This window comes from Hyla sarda, chromosome 7 (genome assembly GCF_029499605.1).
Source record: "Hyla sarda isolate aHylSar1 chromosome 7, aHylSar1.hap1, whole genome shotgun sequence".
Classification (NCBI taxonomy): domain Eukaryota; kingdom Metazoa; phylum Chordata; class Amphibia; order Anura; family Hylidae; genus Hyla; species Hyla sarda.
The window spans coordinates 77,779,970-77,795,859 of record NC_079195.1 but is presented as its reverse complement, the minus strand read 5'-3'; the positions used below and the strand labels follow the sequence as shown (position 1 = coordinate 77,795,859).

Here is a 15,890-nt window from a genome sequence, read left to right as displayed (position 1 = left end):
ACAGCACAGGGGGCATTATATGTGTGGGTCAAAGCACGGGGCATTATATGTGAGGGGCATAGCACAGGTGGCATTATATGTGTGGAGCACAGCACAGGGGGCATTATATGAAATAATGCCCCCTGTGCTGTGCCCCTCACATATAATGCCCCCTGTGCTGTGCCCCTCACATATAATGCCCCCTGTGCTGTGTCCCACACATATAAATTATATGTGTGGGGCACAGGGGGCATTATATGTGAGGGGCACAGCACAGGAGGCATTATTTCATATAATGCCCCCTGTGCTGTGTCCCACACATATAATGCCCCCTGTGCTGTGTCCCACACATATAATGCCCCCTGTGCTGTGCCCCTCACATGTAATGCCCCCTGTGCTGTGTCCCACACATATAATGCCCCCTGTGCTGTGCCCCTCACATATAATGCCCCCTGTGCCCCACACATATAAATTATATGTGTGGGGCACAGCACAGGGGGCATTATATGTGAGGGGCACATCACAGGGGCCATTATATGCGAGGGGCACAGCACAGGAGGCATTATTTCATATAATGCCCCCTGTGCTGTGCTCCACACATATAATGCCCCCTGTGCTGTGCCCCACACATATAAATTATATGTGTGGGGCACAGGGGGCATTATATGTAAGGGGCACAGCACAGGAGGAATTATTTCATATAATGCCCCCTGTGCTGTGCTCCACACATATAATGCCCCCTGTGCTGTGCCCCTCACATATAATGCCCCCTGTGCCCCACACATATAAATTATATGTGTGGGGCCCAGCACAGGTGACATTATATGTGAGGGGCAAAGAACGGGGGAATTATATGTGAAGGGCACAGCACAGGGGGCAATATATGTTAGAGGCACAGGACAGAGGGCATTATTATTATGTGGGGGGAACAGGACGGGTCATAATTAGCATATGTAGGGGCACAAGATGGGGCATTATTACTATATGTGAAGGCACAGAGTGTTCTGCATTTCAGAAGTATAGTGTATATGATGAGGAATTTCTGGGGTGGTACGTTTTTTATGGGCCACAAAACATTTGGGTATTTTATTCAGAGGGTGTAATGCACAGCAAGTGTTACGCCGAGCGCTCCGGGTCCCTGCTCCTCCCCGGAGCACTCACGGCGTCTCTCTCTCTGCAGCGCCCCGGTCAGACCCGCTGACCGGGAGCGCTGCACTGACATTGTCGGCGGGGATGCGATTCGCATAGTGGGACGCGCCCGCTCGCGAATCGCATCCCAAGTCACTTACCCGTCTCGGTCCCCGGCTGTCATGTGCTGGCGCGCGCGGCTCCGCTCTCTAGGGCGCGCGCGCGCCAGCTCTCTGAGTCTTAAAGGGCCAGTGCACCAATGATTGGTGCCTGGCCCAATTAGCCTATTAGCTTCCACCTGCTCCCTGGCTGTAATACCTCACTTCCCCTGCACTCCCTTGCCGGATCTTGTTGCCTTGTGCCAGTGAAAGCGTTTAGTGTTGTCCGAAGCCTGTGTTTCCAGATCTCCTGCTATCGATATTGACTACGAACCTTGCCGCCTGCCCCGACCTTCTGCTACGTCTGACCTTGTCTCTGCCTAGTCCTTCTGTCCCACGCCTTCTCAGCAGTCAGCGAGGTTGAGCCGTTGCCAGTGGATACGACCTGGTTGCTACCGCCGCAGCAAGACCATCCCGCTTTGCGGCGGGCTCTGGTGAATACCAGTAGCATCTTAGAACCGGTCCACCGGCACGGTCCACGCCAATCTCTCGCTGACACAGAGGATCCACAACCAGCAAGCCGAATCGTGACATCAAGTTATATTCAGAGAGTGCAGTGTGTGGTAGTATTATATTCAGAGGGTGCAGTGTTTGGTAGCATTAAATTTAGAGAACACAGTGTGTGATAGTATTATATTCAGAGGGTACGGTGTGTGGCGGTATTATATACAGAGGGTACGGTGTGTTGTATATTCAGGAGGTACAGTGTGTCAGAATTATATTCAGAGGATGTGTGGCGGTATTGTATTAGAAGAATACAGTGTTTGGCAGTATTATAATAATTAGAATCCGCTGGCATAGAAACCATCTGGGCGTCAAGTTTTGCTGAGAGAAAATATAGCTGGAACAATTCCTGGCGGTATGTACCATCTGAATTAGATAAGGAAAAACCATAGAGAAGACGTCACCTGTAGTCACTGATATCATTCTGTATTCCCCTCACTATGTCCCATCAGAGCTGTAGTCACTTGTAAGTTCTACAGTAATGATGGGTGAAACAACAACTCCCAGCATCCCCTCACCACTGCTTAGGTCATACTGGGAGCTGTAGTTTTAAATGGTAAAAACCTCTTTAGCACTTTCCCATTCTGCGGCAATTGGTATATTTGATAATTATTCTGACATGTGAACATGGCCTAAGAGTCTTAAACAAGGTCAGGACTGTATGATACATTTAATAATATTTTAAGTTCCGTGAGCAACATCTTGTTTTCTGTCCGCCAACACAAAATACTCTAATAGTGCCCCTCCCGAGACTCGACTCTGGATCCGCCCCTGCCTCTTGAGGGGTAGCACTAGTACAAAGTCTCTTACCTGAGGGGATCTCACTGGTTGGCTGCTTGCATTTCCAAAAAGGAGCTGTCCTTATGAATGATAAGTCACAATGCCCATGACAGGACATGGATCATGAACACAGATGGTGACATGACAGCTATATAGGCTTGGCCTATATAGCCCTGAAGGATGATAGGGCAACAATAAGGTCCTTGATCCTGGGGAGTTAGATGACAGGTGCCAATCCCGTCATATGTCTGATTGCACCCTCCCCTGATCAGTTATTACGGCAGCTGGGTAACTTTTGAACCCTCCATGACTACCATGATATGACTGTGATACGCAGACTGTAATAGGAGACGGTCATAATAACAGTACACACAAAAAATGAATACATTTTAATTTCACCTCACATATTTTTGTTCAGTTTTGCAGCATATTTTATGCAAGAAGGCTATTAAAATGCAAGAATGAAAAATGAAAAGGCATAAATATTTTTTTTTATATTTGTTTCTATTTTCCCATTGACATTTCTTTTTCTTTATGTACATTATAATGGGGGCCATATATCGTATATGAGCTATTTATAACAGCATTTAGTAATATGCTTTACGACACGACCTATCGCATTTAGATGAAATGCAGATGTAATTGAGGTTATTGAGCATTCTCTGTGAACTTTTTAGAGGTTATTCTATAGGGAGGGGGATGCTGTGAAGGTTGGGGGATCCAGGGTTATCTATATACTGGTGAACCCTGTACTCCTGTAAAGAAAGCCATTATTGGTAAATAATCTGTGCAGAACAGAAAGTCTTAGCTTAGTTTTAGGACTAGCGCCAGAATGGAAACTGCAACATTTCGGGAATGTTAAAAAAAAAAATCAATGGAAAATTTTAATAAAATAGTGATTGTCTTTTGTTTGACTCTCGGGAAATCCCCCAATATGCTCAGTACTGCTGGTCGCACATGCTTAGTAACTGATCCCATCACCAATCTTTTTGTAAACGGGTATTAGGGTAAGTTTCCAAACAGGTTTTTTCTGGCGTTTTTGGATATCTGCCACTGCAGTTTTTGAGCCAATTTCAGAAGTGGATACAGTAGAAAGGAGAAGTCTCAGTACTTCCTTTATATTTCCCATTCCTTTTGTATACATTTCTGGCTTTGGCTCAAAAACTGCAGTGGCAGATATCCAAGTGTGGTGAGCCATGGGGTGTGAGTGAGGTGTAAGGGTCAGATGGTGTTGCCCAGGGGTAGATGGTATTAACCCCTTCGTGTTTGTGATGCCAGGGCGTAGATTGCCAATGTAACCACCCGAAGGTAGTATCGCCAGTCCTAGGTTAGGCAGGGACAAATAATAATCAAAGGCCAGGTTAAGGTTAACGGTAGCTTTTACTGAGGTAGACAGATGGTAAGGTCTATATAGTTTGGCCAGGATCCCAGAGAGGCCACCAGTAACACAGGGGACTTGCAGTGACTTGAGAGACTATAGGTGCAGGCCACGCTGACTACAAGTGGCTTGACTTGACTGAAGATGACAGCAGATAAAGATGACTTGACTTACTGACTTGTGGCTGCAATTTAGGTTGAGGCCTCCAGATGTGCTGAACACTGACCCTGAGACATCTGGACTGGACTTGACCTCAGAAGAAAGTGAAGAACAAGAGAGAGATTGTAGTACCTCCCCCTCTTATAAAGGGGGGCTGAGCAAGGAGCCCATAGGCCAACTGCAGGTCACCTGGTGCTCTCTGGGTAACAAACATATGACTTAAACATGTGACAAATATTATCATGTGACTAACAATCATGTGACCCACTTCAAAGGTCCTTTGCACTTAGTATACAACCTATTCACATTATGGGGGAACACTTCAGGAACTCAACCCGACAGGACTAGGAACATATCCCGTACTTGGACATCACACAAAAAATGCCAGAAAAAACCTGTGTGGAAACCTAGTTTTAAAGGGGTACACCGCCCCTAGACATCTTATCCCTATCTGCTGCTGGGGACCCCTGCGATCTCGGCGGTGGCACCCTAGATATCCGGTGCACAGAGCAAACTTTGCTCTGTGCTGGATAACCGGCGATGCGGTTCTGAGGCTTGTGATGTCATTGCCACACCACCTCAGTGCAAGTCTATTCGAGGGGGTGACCTGCAGTTGGCCTATAGGCTCCTTGCTCAGTTACCCTTTATAAGAGGGGAAGGTACTACAATCTCTCTTTTTCAGTTTCTGCTGAGGTCAAGTCCAGTCCAGACTTCTCAGGGTCAGTGTCCAGCACATCTGGAGGCCTCAACCTAAATTCCAGCCTCAACTTAGTAAGTCAAGTCATCTTTATCAACTGTCATCATCTTCAGTCAAGTCCCGAACGAGCCTCCGGAGCTGCACCTGACACTCTAAACGAACGCTGGTTGCAGCAGAGAAATTGCGGGGGTCCCCCAGCGGCGGAAGCCCCACGATTAGACATCTTATCTGATCAGATGTTGAGGGACAAAGTACCCCTTTAAGGTGATTTATACTATACAGCCACTACAAATGTGCATTAGAAGTAGCTTCTTACTGACACTGGATATATTAGGTGGACATAAAATTGCTTATTCCCCATAATGGATTCTGCTGGTATAAATGTATAGCTTCCTCTACTGAACAGCAATCACCAGTTATCATCAGGTCATTCACAGCCAAATATATGTTCCATTGTATTAGCAGAAACCCCTGTATAACAGCACTATGACATAAGATACATATACAACTCCACAAAGGAAACTCACAGTGGGATTTACAACAGCCCAATGTGTCTTTCTGTTGATTTTTCCAGATGCGATTTTGTTGAAATTTGTGGTTTCCAGACATTTTCCAGACACGTGGACTCCGCTTATGGCACAAGGTTTTGTGTGAAGTTGTCACATCAAAGTAAAGAACCTCAGATGCCGGAATCCCCCTGTGTTAGCTGACAGTGTGCTAAATATCTATTCAGACACATACTTGCGGGCAGTTTAAGCTTACAAATACAATATTTCACATTGGGCAGGGACAGAGGGGTCTTGACCATTGGTTTCCTGCTTCAGATGAAAATGGTCAGCAGTTTTACTTAAATAAGCACTATGGGAATTTTTTATTTATTTTTGCTTATATAGTGCAGCATAGACTATTATTAGAGAATAATGCAGATGCTCTAGTGTATGCTTTGTGCTGATGTAGCAGGCCTGGGATAGACTCCATTTTGGTTAACACATGTACAATGATGTAGGTTCTGTAATGCAGCCTATATTTCCTATGAATCCTATGGTTAAGGATCAGGTGTTTGATCACTTCATCTGTTCATCTAATCAGGCTGCTAATTAATTACACAGGTGAGTATCCCGATTCTGGCCTCTAACAGCATATTTCCAAGGGGTCCTAACTCCAGCGAAACATGCTATTTGTGAAATGCCCGCCCGTGTTTTCCGGGTGGGCATTCCACAAATTGTTCGCCATATAATCAAGTTAGCATGTAGAAGATAGACAGGTCGAACGGTCTGATTGCAAGGAAGGACTAGGTGTATTTATTTTTCTGGACCTGGCCTAGTTAGCGACAGATTTGGGATTACTTTCTGGATATGCAGAGGAAGTGATGTTTCAGCATAGCCCAATACAGTGTAGGAAGAGATCCTTGTAATTTTTTTCCATGGACCACTCCGGTAAAATGCTTAAAGGGGTGCTCCGCTAGAAAACATCATATCCCCTATTCAAAGGATGTCTAGTCGCAGGGGCCCACTGTTGGGGACCCCCGAGATCTCAACTACGGCACCCCAGTCATCTGGTACACAGAGCTAACTCAACTCCGTGGCGAATGAATGGTGACTACAGCCACCATGCCCCCTCTATTCATTTCTATGGGAGGAGGTGTGATGGCCATAGACATGAATGGAGGGGGCGTGCCGTGACAACACAAACACACAAGCTCCAAGCTTTTGTGTTCCAGACGCTGATGCTGCCGGCCCGGAGATCGCGGTGGTCCCCAGCAGTGAGACCCCGGTGATCAGACATCTTATCCCATATCCTTTGGATAGGGCATAAGATGTTTTACGGCGGAGTACCCCTTTAACCCCATAAGGACCAAGCCCATTTTCACCTTAAGGACCAGAGTGTTTTTTGCACACCTGACCACTGTCACTGTCAAAAATTCCAATTTTTCTCAACATTTTCAAAATCTGAATTTTTCAGGGACCAGTTCAGATTTGAAGTGGATTTGAAGGGCCTTCATATTAGAAATACCCCACAAATGACCCCACTATAAAAACTGCACCCCTCAAAGTATTCAAGATGACATACAGAAAGTGTGTTAACCCTTTAGGTGTTTCACAGGAATAGCAGCAAAGTGAAGGAGAAAATTCAAAATCTTCATTTTTTACACTCGCATGTTCTTATAGACCCAGTTTTTGAATTTTTATAAGGGGTAATAGGAAAAAAAAGCCTGCAAAATTTGTAACCCAATTTCTTGAGTAAGGAAATACCTCATATGTGTATGTGAAGTGTCCGGCGGGCGCAGTAGAGGGCTAAGAAGGGAAGGAGCGACAATGGGATTTTGGAGAGTGAATTTTGCTGAAATGTTTTTTGGGGGGCATGTCGCATTTAGGAAGCCCCTATGGTGCCAGAACAGAAAAAAAAAAACACATGGCATACTATTTTGGAAACTACACCCCTCGTACGTAACAAGGGGTCCAGTGAGCTTTAACACTCCACAGGTGTTTGATGACTTTTCACTAAATTCAGATGTGTAAATAAAAAAAAAAAGTGCATTTTTTTCCCAGAATTTACCATTTTTACAAAGGGTAATGGGAGAAAATGCCCACCAAAATTTGTAACCCCCATCTCTTCTGAGTATGGAAATACCCCATGTTAGGACGTAAAATACTCTGCGGGCGAACTATAATGCTCAGAAGAGGAGGAGTCACATTTGGCTTTTGGAAAGCAAATTTTGCTGAAATGGATTTTGGGGGGCATGCTTTGGAACTTTGGGCTGTGCAAATGAAAAATTAAATTTTTCATTTTCTCGGACAACTGTTTCAAAAATCTGTCAGACACCTGTGGGGCATATATGCTCACTGCACCCCTTATTACATTACGTGAGGGGTGTTGTTTCCAAAATGGGGTCACATGGGGGGTCCATTGTTCTGGCATCATGGGGGCTTTGTAAACACATATGGCCTTCAATTCCGTACAAATTTTCTCTCCAGAAGCCCAATGCGCTCCTTCTCTTCTGAGCATTGTAGTGCACCCACAGAGCACTTTACATCCACATATGGGTTATTTCCATACTCAGAAGAAATGGGGTTACAAATTTTGGGGGTCTGTTTTCCTATTTTCCCTTGTGAAAATGAAAAATTTAGGGTAACACCAGCATTTTTTTTTTATTTTCCCATCCAACTTTAACAAAAATTCGTCAAACACCTGTGGGCTGTTAAGACTCACTATACCCCTTGTTACATTCCATGAGGGGTGTAGTTTCCAAAATGGGGTCACACGTGGGTATTTATTTTTTTGCGTTTATGTCAGAACCGGTGTAAAATCAGCCACCCCTGTGCAAATCACCAATTTAGGCCTTTAATGTACATAGTGTACTCTCACTCCTGAGCCTTGTTGCGCATCCGCAGAGCATTTTATGCCCAAATATGGGGTATTTCCGTACTCAGGAGAAATTGCGTTACAAATTTTGGGGGTGTTTTTTTCCTTTTACCTCTTGTGAAAATAAAAAGTTTGGGGCAACACCAGCATGTTAGTGTAATTTGTTTTATTTTTTATACTAACAGGCTGGTGTAGACCCCAACTTTTCCTTTTAATAAGGGGTAAAAGGAGAAAAAGCCCCCCAAAATGTATAGTGCAATTGCTCCCGAGTACGGAAATACCCCATATGTGGCCCTAAACTGTTTCCTTAAAATACGACAGGACTCCGAAGTGAGAGGGCGCCATGCACATTTGAGGACTAACTTAGGGGTTTCATAGCGGTGGACATAGGGGTATTCTATGCAAGTGATTCCCAAACAGGGTGCAGCCAGCTGTTGCTAAACTCCCAGCATGTCTGGACAGTCAGAGGCTGTCTGGAAATGCTGGGAGTTGTTGTTTTGCAACAGTTGGAGGCTCTGTTTTGAAAACACTGCCGTATGATAAGTTTTCATTTTTATTGGGGGGGGGGGGGGGGGGGCAGTGTAAGGGTGTGTATATGTAGTGTTTTATCCTTTATTTTTTATTAGTGTAGTGTAGTGTTTTTAGGGTACATTCGCACACTGGTTGGAAAATCTTCAGTTAGATTCTGTTACCTAACTCAGTATTTTCCAACGAATGTGCCTCCAGCTGTTGCAAAACTACAACTCCCATCATATACTGATCGCTGAAGGGCATGCTGGGAGATTTAGTTATGCAGCAGCTGGAGTTGCGCAACTAAAACTCCCAGCATGCCGAGACAGCTATTTTGCTGTTTGGGCATGCTGGGAGTTGTAGTTTTGTAAGATCTGAAGGGCCACAGTTTAGAGACCACTGCACAGGGATCTCCAAACTCTGGCCCTCCAGATGTTGCAAAACTACAAATCCCAGCATGCTCAGACAGCAATCTGCTGTGTGGGCATGCTGGGAGTTGTAGTTTTGCAAGATCTAGAGGGCCACAGTTTAGAGACCACTGCACAGTGATCTCCAAACTGTAGCACTCCAGCTGTTGCAAAACTGCAAATCCCAGCATGCCCAAACAGCTGTGTGGGCATGCTGGGAGCTGTAGTTTTGCAGCATCTGGAGGGCTACAGTTTAGAGACCACTGTATAGTGGTCTCAAAACTGTTGCCTTCCAGATGTTGCTAGGCAACTACTCACCGGTTTCCGTAGGATCGTCGCACCAGGGAGCCGCATTGCCATCCTCTGCCGCCCACCACCGATCGCCGATGGGTAAGTGGACCTTCGGTGCCGGTCACCGTCGGTTCCCCCGTTCTGCCCGGACTACTGTGGGTGGGCAGAATGGGGGAACCGAACTTTAAACCCCCCCCCCCCGCCCCAGATCTGCTATTGGTTGTTCGCTTCTAATCGACCAATAGCAGGTATAGGAGGGTAACTGCAAATCCCAGCATACCCAAACAGCAATCAGCTGTCTGGGCATGCTGGGAGTTGTAGTTTTGCAGCATCTGGAGGGCTACAGTTTAGAGACCACTGTATAGTGGTCTCAAAACTGTTGCCCTCCAGATGTTGCTAGGCAACTATTCACTGGCTTCCGTAGGGTCATTGCACCAGGTAGCCGCATCAGGCAGCCTCATCGCCGTCCTCTGCCGCCCGCCGCAGATCGCAAATGGGTAAGTGGACCTCCGATGCCGGTCACAGTTCCCTCAGTTCCCCCGTTCTTCCCCGACTACTGTGGGTGGGCAGAATGGGGGAACCGAACTTTAACATCCCCCCCCCCCTCCCGCCCCAGATCCCCCCTCCCGCCCCAGATCTTCTATTGGTCGTTCGCTTCTAATTGACCAATAGCAGGAATAGGAGGGGAGCCTAGCTCAGAGCAGGGAGAGTGGCCGCGATGTGCAAGTACACTGTGCACATCGCTGCAGGGTGTCTGCTCGTCGCGGCGTATTGCCGCTACGAGCAGGCACATGTAAAGACAGCATAGAGCGGGCCTTCACCAGCGGATCCGTAGCGTAAAATGTGCTGTAAATCCGCTCGTGTGAACGTACCCCAAAGTTGAAATTGTGTTCCTGCCTCAAGCCCATAAAATCCTGTTTCTTCTAATTATTTTATATAATGTACAGTTGCATATAAAGCTATGTGGATCCCTTCCATTTACTCCAGGAACATTGATTCTTATTAAAGTGTACCTGTCGTCAACAAAAACTTTTTTATATAATGTAGATAATACCATTATATATATATATATATATATATATATATATATATATATATATATATATATTTGCAATATACATTGATTAAAAATTGTGTATATTTTTGGGTGAAAAAATGCTATCCCTTCAGCTATTGTCTGTGTGTCTCTATGATGAGTCCAAAAACAGGAAGTGAGGACAGGACAAGCAGGGATCTGTGCAGACCCCTGGCTTGTCAGTCATCCTAATGTATGAACCAGGAGCATGTTATAGAACCTCAGTGCACACTATCCTGCTTTTTCTCAGTGCACAGAGCCCTGCTTGTCGACCCTCACTTCCTGTATTTGGACTCCTCATAGAGACACACAGACAATAGCTGCAGGGACAAAAATATACACATTTTGCAACTAATGTATATTACAAATATTCATATAGTGGTATTATCTACATTATATAAAAAGTTTTTTTTGATGACAGGTACACTTTAAAGGGGTACTCCCATGGAAATTTTTTATTTATTTTTCTTAATCATCTGGTGCCAGAAAGTTAAACAGATTTGTAAATTACTTCTATTAAAAAATCTTAATCCTATCGCTTCTCGGCCTTTTGGCTAGGATCAAATGTAGTATCTGTTCTTATCAGTTTAATATCTGATACGTCCCCTATCTGGGGACCATATATTAAATGGATTTTTGAGAACGGGGGCCGACTTCGAAGCTTGCTTCCGTCGCCCTATGCATTGACCCGATATGGCAGTATCTTCGAGTATAGTGCACCAAAAAAAAAATAATAATCTTAATCCTTCCAGTGCTTTTTAGGGGCTGTATACTACAGAGGAAATTCATTTCTTTTTGGCTTTCTCTTATGTCAGGACCACAGTGCTCTCTGCTGACCTCTGCTGTCCATTTTATGAACTGTCCAGAGCAGCATATGTTTGCTATGGGGATTTTCTCCTGCTCTGGACAGTTAATTAAATGGACAGCAGAGGTCAGCAGAGAGCACTGGGGTTATGACATCCATAGAAATCCAAAAAAGAAAAGCATTTCCTATAGTATATAGCCCCTAAAAAGTACTGGAAGGATTAAGATATTTTTAATAGAAGTAATTTGCTAATCTGTTTAATTTTCTGGCACCTGTTGATTTAAAAAAAAAAAAAAGTTTTCCACGGGAGTGCCCCTTTAAGTGAAAGGTGCTTCCTTCATAGAGATCCCCTTGCACAAATGAATGTAAACAGCGACTATAAACCAGTGTTTCCCAACCAGGGTGCCTCCAGCAGTTGCAAAACTACAACTGCCAGCATGCCCGGACAGCCTTTGGCTGTCCGGGCATGCTCGGAGTTGTAGTTTTGCAACAGCTGGAGGCACCCTGGTTGGGAAACACTGCTATAAACAATGGTGGTGTGACGTGCGTGAACTCGGTATTTCCTTGTCCTGAATGCCTGAACATCTGGCAGATGTGACACTGCTCTGCAGAACTAAATACACTGCCTAGTACGGTGCATGGGCTTACTGCTGTCCACGTCACAGCACTGACGGGGGCCCACAATGTTTATACCAAAATCCCTCTTACGTACACCAGCAAAGAACATGAAAACATATGTTTCAGCTTCCCAGGCTTGTCATGTCGTTCCAAGATGTGAAAACAGACTCCATTGTATGTATTTATTGACTCCAGGTTTACGACAATGAGAGTAGTTAATATTATCCGCTGCCATGTTCATGTAAGATTAGACCAATGACGGTCACTGTAAAGCTCAGGGAGACATACAGTATATGGGAAGTCTATAGGAAGTGCATCCTACTTACCTAGCAAGATCTGACTGAGCTGAGTTTATGGTTCGGCACAACTCCCAATGATAATGTCTATGGTTTGACATAGGTTATCCCAGTGATACCCAAAAAGTGTGTCTCCAGCTGTTGCAAACCTACAACTCCCAGCATGCTAGGAGTTGTAGTTTTGCAACGGCTGGAAGTACAATTGCTTAGAAAAACATTTTAGGCATAAACATGTAACTTATACATCCCCAGAATCTTGAAAAATGCCTGTATCCCATATTGTCAAATGGTGAGAACCCCTGAACTAAAGTCATCTTGTTCCTTATTGGGCACACTGGTATGAAGATGAAAAGTATGATCTCTATATATAGGCACTCAGACCCATAACATATGCTGTTATAAATGTCAACTGCATTTAACAGCACGCTGCACCACCTACAGACCAAATGATGATACTACACAATGTCTGGAGATGATCAGTGTTTTAAAGAGGTATTCCAGGATTTTTTTTTATTTGACTATGCTACAGGGGCTGTAAAGTTAGCATAGTTCATAATATAGTATCTATACCTGTGGGTGACGGTTTTCTCACAATTCTTCTATGATTTTCACCCCAATATTTATTTTTTACAGCATATAAAATGACTGTTGTCTCAGATTTTTCCCAGGTTGCAATGCGGCCGAGACCTGACTTACTAGTCAGCTGATGACAGGGAGCCTGTCTGCTTCAATGGGTGGAGCGATCGAATTGGTGGGAGAGAGATCAATCTGCAACTAATACAACAGCTGTAGGCACCCTTATTGAAAACCACAGGTCTTTTGAATGGATGCAGCTCATTTATATTTCAATGGGTGGGGGGGCTGATGTGTAGGAGGGAGAAAAATTTAATTATGGGATTTGTAGGCAAAAGAAGAAATCTCAAACAGGAAATACCAGTTCACAAAAAGCTAGCCACAGTGTTATGGTAATCTCACAACATAGCCATTTACCCCCAAGACAAGCGCAGATCCTTACTAAGCATGTCCATTACTGTCCTCCAGGTACTAATATCACCTTATGGTGGATAACCCCTTTAATTCCCCTTTATTTTTAGTAAATGAGAAAACAGTTTTTACATTTACAAGCTCCAAAGCCTAGAATTCTGCTGTAAACTGACAAATAGATACACTTGTGTCCAGTCTAGCAAATGCTTTGTGGGCTAAATATATAAGAAGTCGCTGCACAAATCTCTATGGTAGGTAACTTTCTACAGTGTATGAATGTACCTGCCATGATCTTGTTAAATTTTAGAATCCTCCGGGTTCACTGCCGCCATCATGATAAACCACCCCCTGCCTTTATTTTTATTATTTTTTAGTTTTCTAAATTGATATTGCTCTGTATTTTCTGCTCATCCTCAGGTTCAGGTTCACAAACTGGGAAGGGGCATTACCTAGCAGGTGTGACATCATCTGAAGCCATACAGGGGAGAACTTCCTCCCTCACTCTGCTACACACAGCCCAGAGCAGTTCAGTGTGAGATGAGCTATGATTGGCTAAGGCTGCACACACCCCTCAGCACTCCAGACTGCATTTCCTGATTTTGGACTTCTGCCAGGTCAGCAGGAGTCCAAAGTCTGTGCAAGAGATGGGGGGAAATGTGCTCTGGACAAGCAGGGAGACACCTAGTGGCAGCTTTATTAAACACAAATAAAACATAGAAAACTTTATTTACCATAAGGAGTGCAATTGCATATACTCCATTTATTATAAGTTCTAGACACTTTTTAAACACCCTCCCGCTTGCTCCAACAAAAGGGACATGGCTTCGGTAAAAAAATAAAAAAAAAATAGGTGTGGTCTAAATGTGCCAAAATCTTGGCACATGTTCTCATTCACTAATAGCACACTAAAATCTTGAAAATGGTGAAAAATTTTAATTCAGAGTATATGAAAGCTGAAGAACTATTCATTTCAAGAAAGACTGTTATTTTTTTTTTTTTTTTAAATAAAATCCAAAAACCTCTTAATGGTCTATTCACACATACCGTATTCTGCGCAGATTTGATGCACAGGATTTTCTGCTGCAGATTTCAATGTAAGCTAAAAGACTGAACACAGCTTGAAATCCTGTGCATCAAATCTGCACAGAATACTGTATGTGTGAATAGACCCTGAAGGAGATCTTCATCAGTATATAAAGTATCCCCTATCAGTGCCTACCACAAAAACAATCACCACCAATATAGAAAACAAAACCAATCTGTATTACACAATTTACATTATATTACATGATCTCCTGACGAAGTGGATTAGTCCACAAAACGGTCGTCAAGGGTTCACACTGGTCCCCATATGGCTACAGGCATCATGAGCATGCCAGGTAATGTATACTATTATTGATGTTATTTGCACTTTACACTTTATTATTGATTGTTTCACTTGGTCTTATGAGTTATTACCTGGCTTGCTGTGGGCTGTATAAATACCATCTATAGATTGCCTTGTGGGTGCACCAGTGGATTGGGGTACATGTTTTTTAGGGGCTTGTAGGGGTATCCTTTGTCCTTGTCTGTAATGTAAAATGTGTAATAAAGATTGATTTCGTTTTCTATATTGGTGGTGATTGTTTTTGTGCTAGGCACTTATAAGTTTTATGATTTGAATTTTTTGTGTCACCATATATTATGGTTGTTCCCCATAAAGGAGTGTAGCTATAATAAATATAACTTATCCACTATCTTCAGGATTGGGGAAAAAATGTTTGATCGCAGGAAATCTGACCGCTGGGACCCTCTGCGATCTCCTGTATGAGGCCCCGGCTCTGCCTTGGCTCTCCCCCTGTAGGAGGTGTGAGGGCCACAGCATAACACTGCGGCCAACACACCCCCTCCATGTATCTTTATGTGAAGGCAGCGTTCGTGCATCCTCGCCTCTCCTATAGATCTGAATGGAAGGGCAGTGTCCGCTTGGTGAGGGCGACGACACAAGCACTAGCCCTGCAGAGCCGAGTCCCCGTATGGGAGATTGCGGGGTGACCCAGCAGTCGGATCTCCCGCAATCAAACACTCATCCCCGATCCTGTGGCTAGGGAAAAAGTTATATAGAATTTAAGAGCCGAGGCAAGTGCTCTCTATCGCCCAAAGTGCAAGAAAAAATGCAAATATGTCACACTAAAAAAAAGTGCACAAAGGATGCGGTCTATCGCTAAGCCCTTCTCCAACAGGAGAGAGGCCCCCCAACAAACCTACCCAAAAGGCCAAAAGGCATCTGCAAGGATCCAGGTTGGATGCCCCTTTTTGCCGAAGCTACAAATGGGGCCACAAATACACCTGGCTTCAACCTAGGCATTAACCAAGGTATCAGCCAAGGAGCCGTATACTGGTGGCATCTTCAAAGAGCCAAGATGCCCAGGGGTTTTAGGGAGGTGAGGAACCGAATGACCACACACACCTTCCCTAGACTGCTAGGAGGGACACCCAGAAGGGATTACGCATCCTGATAAATCCTGTGTACAAAACAAACACGTAAAGTGGCACAGTGACATACAAAAATAATAAATAAGTGAATGAGTGCAGATATACTGCCCGGTCATCCGTCGGATCTATAAAAATTTCCCTGATCCTAGCCAGAAGGCCGGGATACTAAGGGTGAGTGCCAAACAGTGGCGGATCCAGGGGGGGCAACTGCCCCCCTGAGATTGTTGCCCCTCCTCCTGTACTATATAGCATGGTGGAGTGGGAGCTGTCAGCTGTCCCGCTC

General features: G+C 44.4%; 1 non-coding gene across 1 annotated transcript; it reads left to right on the top strand.

Moving 5' to 3' along the window:
- Positions 1 to 10,963: 10,963 nt before the first annotated feature.
- On the top strand, positions 10,964 to 11,154 carry LOC130283537 (U2 spliceosomal RNA). Its single transcript, XR_008846729.1, has one exon. It is a non-coding gene; the product is annotated as a U2 spliceosomal RNA (small nuclear RNA).
- The last annotated feature ends 4,736 nt before the right edge of the window (positions 11,155 to 15,890 follow it).